At 43.4% G+C, this 5,352-nt stretch overlaps 1 long non-coding RNA gene across 1 annotated transcript; it reads left to right on the top strand.

Annotated features, from left to right (window-relative positions):
- Window positions 1-1,328: 1,328 nt before the first annotated feature.
- Window positions 1,329-3,308, top strand: LOC137669788 (uncharacterized). The gene is made up of 2 exons (XR_011049168.1): window positions 1,329-1,414; window positions 3,083-3,308. It is a non-coding gene; the product is annotated as an uncharacterized lncRNA (long non-coding RNA).
- The last annotated feature ends 2,044 nt before the right edge of the window (window positions 3,309-5,352 follow it).

Consider the following 5,352-nt stretch of genomic DNA (forward strand, 5'->3'; position numbering starts at 1 on the left):
GAGAAGTCAGCTGGTGGAGGCTCCGCTCCCTGCGGGGGCACGCGGAGGGAAGGCGATGCCAGTTGCTATTTAAATCGGCAGCAGATGTGTCAATACATGTGTGACGTTCCTCAAGACAGCTCGGGGAGCCTGAAGTTTGGGAACTATGCTTCTTCTGACTCCTGCTAATTTTAGCCTTGGAGTGTTTACAAACAGAGCTGCATTTGTCTCTTCTGCTCCAGAAGGATTTCAGCCCCATCCCTGCTGGCATATTCCCTAGAGAAAATTCCCTATTACTTATTCCCTATTACAAGATGCTGAGGGAGCGTTCAGATTGGAGGCACAGAAAGCCAAATCGTGTGGCTATAATTAATACACCTGTAGATATCATAGTGTCACTAGAAAGTAGGAAGGATATACACCTAGGAATAATTTTGGAGGAGAGAAATGGGGAACAGGGAGCTGAGCCTGAAAGCACCGCTTCTTAGTGGTGCTCCAAGGCGGTATCTAGCAATGGCTCAGGAAAAGGCCAAAGCAGAGTGGCATGACAAGAAATAATGAAGTAGTAGCTACATTTGACAGCTGCCACCAGCACCGAGCCTGGGTGCGGTCCTGCCTCATCCAAAATGCCAAGTGTCTGTGCATGCCAGTTACTGCATACGTCATTCCTGGTCTGAATGCACCATTTAGCTACTGCTTTGAAATGAGGCAAGAGCAAAAAGTCAAAAAAAATCAATTATGTCAACACAGTTCATATGGAGCTTTAGAAAGAGATTTTAAATATACACAAACCAGTTTAAAATTATTTCCCTTTCAGATCCATGACCTCCAAACGCAGTTCTTTGAACAGGGAACATCTCCTAAAGTGTTTGTGGTTTTCTACAAAGGATGAGCAGGCAGAATCCTCCTGGGCTGGTGAGACAAGGACCTGCACTTGATGCCAGTTTGAAGGAGAAAGGCTGTAGGTACATGCTCTGCCTTGAACAAATCCAAATCCCCCAACTTACCTGAAGTCAGCTTTGTAAAAAAAGTCTCCAGGTCATGCAGTACTTGACTTTCAGAGCTAAAGCTTTGCTTCTCCTCAAAGATCAAGGTAGCTACTAGACCACTGTCACAGCCAGCCACCTTGTGCTGTGGGAATTTAACGGGTCATGAGGACTCAAGCGAATCTATAAAAACAAAAGGGAGAAGTCCTTTCTCTTTTCTTTGCTTGTGCTCATCCATGGCACTGTGCATGTCCTTCAGATCAAAACTCGGTTGACACATGAGAAATGCCAGCTGACGTCTGATTAAGGCATGTGAGACGTTTATGAGGTAGCTAGAAGTTCTGCTCAGTTGGAAATGAACGGGAAGCCTTGGAGCCGCATGGCATGGCCATAGTGCCACGACCAGAGGAAATGGAAGAAATGGTGCGTGAATGCTCAGAGTAATATAGGTGAGCTTCATCTTCTGATCCTGGGTGAGCACTGAACCTAGCTCATGTCTTAGTGAAGGAAATGGTAGAAAAATTCTATCAGATTCAGCTTAAAATTGCTGCAAGTTAAAGAGAACTGAGGCATCTGGGATGCACTGCATAGAGCTTTAAAGGGGAAGACAATTTCATGCAGGAAAGAAAGAGAAAGTAGTAGAGGGGTAATAGGTTAATGACAGAGGAAAACAACTTATTTTGTGGCTACACAATTCTAGCGCTGCTTGGTGTACAAGAGCATGTTCAAATTAACAGAAAATATCTTGCTTTATGCACTCTAGACTTCTTGCAACACTTAGATCTTTCTTTTAGGAGGAGTTTCTTGAACTAATTTAATGTTTTTCCATTTTTCCTTTAAGGATCCACCCTGAACTTCAAGCATAACTGATTTTTTAGATTTCTTTGAGCCCAAAAGTAGGTTTGAAATACTAATTATTACATTCCTCTCTGTCTCTCAGGCTTTGTCAAGGTTTAAAGCTGGGCTGGTTATTAAAGGGATGACAGAAGCTCTCCTTTAACGCCCCAGAAGGGGGAAGGAAAAGAGAAAAGGGAGAGTGACTTACAGGTTGGAAAGTTAAAACAGTTTTAATAAACAATAACAATGAAAAAGGGTATAATAATAATAATAATAGAAATCATTAAATATACACAAAACCAAAGTCGAGTCCCCCCCCTCCAATGATGATCACATCGCCACCGGCGCTGCAGGGCAGGCTCTGGGAGGTACCAGACTGGACTCAGCGACAGACGGGAACTGGATTCAGGAACGCATGGATTGGGATCGAGGGTAGGAGAATAGACAGAGTCCTCTTTGGACACCAGCCATGGAAGAAGAGAGCATGACCCTCGTGATCCCGCAGCTTTAAACTGAGTGATATGTATGGGATGGAATACTTCCTTGGTCAATTTTGGGTCACCTGTCCTTTCCGCTTCTCCCTGCAGGTGTGACCCTTTTACACCCTTTCACTTGTGGAACATAAGAAATTTAGCAGTGACCTTGGTTTCTATAGGAATAAGTATAAGCAAGAGTCTTTCTGTATATCATTCTTACCGTTACTGTAGTAATAACTATAAACTTCAAGCGTTATCGATTCTAGAAGCAGGCACTCTCTGAAAAACATGTAGTCAGCTTCAGAAAGTGCAGCTGCTTAGAAGAAACTTAACTGAAAGGAAAAATCACTGAAAGGAGAATTGGTTCTGTCCTAGTCCAAACCAGGACAGGCTCGTAAAAATGAAACACTAATTAATTTTTACCACGCTTAAGGAAAAAGTCAGGCACGAAAAAATGTTATCCTATGAGATGATTGCATGTGCAAGCCTGCAATAATGTCAGAGCTCTAGTTGGCAAGTTTCCTTTCAAATATTGCTGTATGCTCTTTTTCCTGCTGTTGCTCTATTAGCTTTCTGTGTCTGAAACTCTGGTGTAACGCCAGGGAAGGCTCAGATCAGTCATGTAATGCTCATCACAGTACTTGCCTGCCTATTACCGAGGTGGCACAAGGTTTCTAACATCAGGTCTCCCATCACACCAGGACTTCACGTCCATCTGAGTTTACCTCTGGATTTCAGGCCCAGATTTAGTATCACATACTTTTTGCCTGCTCAGCCTCTTCTTCAAATACTGTTTTCTCTCAGCTCCACAAAGGCCGGAGTGAGATCAGCCACCACTGCCAGCCTGCAGCTTGGTGGAGTCAAACATCAAAGCTCCTGTTCCAGCTCGACTTCAAAACCTTTCAAGTTTTAAGACTCGACCAAGTCGCAGAAGGAGTTGTAAAGGGGAAGCTGTAATGTGCAGGATGACGGGTTCTGTGAAGAAGTGCATTTTCCTCTTACTTTACACAGTAAAAAGTAGCGAGCAATAGCCATAGTTTGATTTGTGCTTCTTGTTATTATGTTCATGAGGGGTGTGGGACCACCTTCGCTCTTTGACTTGTGCTATGAATAGCAGAAGAACCGCTCCCGGCTCTTTCATCTTTTCGCTGTCTATAACAAACCTTTCACCAGCTTTGGAGAAAGGGCCTTGAGCAAAAATCTTGTTTGACATCAAGGCACCTGGTTGCAGTTAGAAGACTGAATGCTTCCCCCTTTTTTTTTCCCCCTCCACCTGCAAAAGTTCAGTCTGCAGGTGTCCAACAAAAGCTATCGAGTAACAACTCTCTTTGAGTATGTTCCCCACTGCCTCTCCTGGAGAGGAAACGAACTGCCTGTCGTTTTTGCAAGGTCCTACCTTCACCCACTTTGTGCATGTGTACGTATTCGTGCAAACCTCAGCAGGGCTGGATGAGGTGAGGGTAAGGAGTGCAGCTGCAGCTCTCACTGCTTGGCTGGCATCTTCAGTGCTAGAAAGCACTTGGGGCCCCTTTATTGCGTTCTCCCATTGCGACATTGCCCCCTCATACACCTGCAAACCTGCCTCCTCCGTGTTTCCAATGTTATTCAGTTTTAGTGTGCTGGTGATAAACGGTTATTGGATGTATAGGCACTGGTGTCAGACAGATGCTGCTGGTGCAATGGAGATGAGATTTCTTAAACAGTTGCATTTCACCAAACGTGAGGAGAGGCAACCTCAAAATAAGGCAGGCTGCCAAGCAGTTATCTACCAGAGGTAAGCTGGGTAGGATTTTGAGATAGAAACCTTTTGTAGGTCTACTCAGACTTTCCAGGCTTAATAAAAATCTGTGTAAACATTTCTGCTAAATGAAGATTTCAAGTGATAATTCATAGATCGTGTTAAATACTGTCAGTGACTCCCATAAATACATTACCTTTGCCATGTGGTATTTGCGTAACCACCAGCATCCCCCAAACACATTTTGCCAAAATTCACTTATTTCAGAACTTCATGGTGTATTTCAGGATGTTTTCATTTCGGTAAATCCAGGACTCAAAACCAAAGTCTGCTGTGAGCCTTTGAAAGATCTGTTAGCTGGGAGCGAAGCTCTCAGATTGCATGTGAGATATAGTCTTTGTACATTAAACCACTACTTTGTAGGCTTTTCTAGAGCTGTTAGAAGAAATTATTTTTTTTTACTTAGACATCAAAACTAACACCATACTCTGTTACAGAAATGCGTGCCTTTGTAAACTGTGATCAATCCAGTTTAGCAAATGTACTGAAATGCAGAGAGAAAAGACCTTCATGACTGGTCTATTTTAGACTTTCAGTAATCTGGAAGACTTTGATCTCCAGCGCTAAAGGCCTCACATCAGTGTGGTGCTCGATCCAGCAGCCTTGATCAGGATGTGCTTTGCAGTTCGCAAAGCTTGATCAGCCAGAGGGATCATTGCATTGCAATGTGAGATGCTCCATTTCCCAGGTGCTGAGCACATTCCCCAGCCCAGAGAAGCGAGCCAAAGCGCCAGGGTCGCAGTGCAGAATGCTTGATGTCCATTAATTTTAATTGAAATGATTCATAGTAAATAGGTGAGAGATTCACTGTGTGACTATGATCATTATCCCTCACCACTAGTGTCTGCTTAGGGCTTCTCTGTTTATCAGACTGAATTATTTAGAGAAATTAAACTGCAATCTCCATACTATCCATTAGCTGGAACTCTATTTGCATAGAGCAGTTGAGTTTTGGCAATCAAAAAGAGGAAGATTCTGCACAGCAAGCTGTCTGCCAAAAAAAGATCCTCTGTGTAGTGCTTAAGACTGCGTAGGAATAGGAATGGTAAAAATAAGATGGGGACCAAATTAAACATCCAGTAGAACAAGGATGTGCCTGCTAGAGAATAGGCTGTGCTTTGGCCCTGTATTTAGTATTAATCTCACCTGTAAATCTTTGTGGTTTTTGTTGAAACACACAACTGGTAGTAATCTGTCCTAGCAGTCCAATTAAAAGAGTGGCAGGCCAGGCAATAAGGAGATGTGCGGTGGATTTATTTGGACCGATTTTATAGGC

This window comes from Nyctibius grandis, chromosome 13 (assembly GCF_013368605.1).
Source record: "Nyctibius grandis isolate bNycGra1 chromosome 13, bNycGra1.pri, whole genome shotgun sequence".
In the NCBI taxonomy this organism is placed as follows: Eukaryota; Metazoa; Chordata; class Aves; order Nyctibiiformes; family Nyctibiidae; genus Nyctibius; species Nyctibius grandis.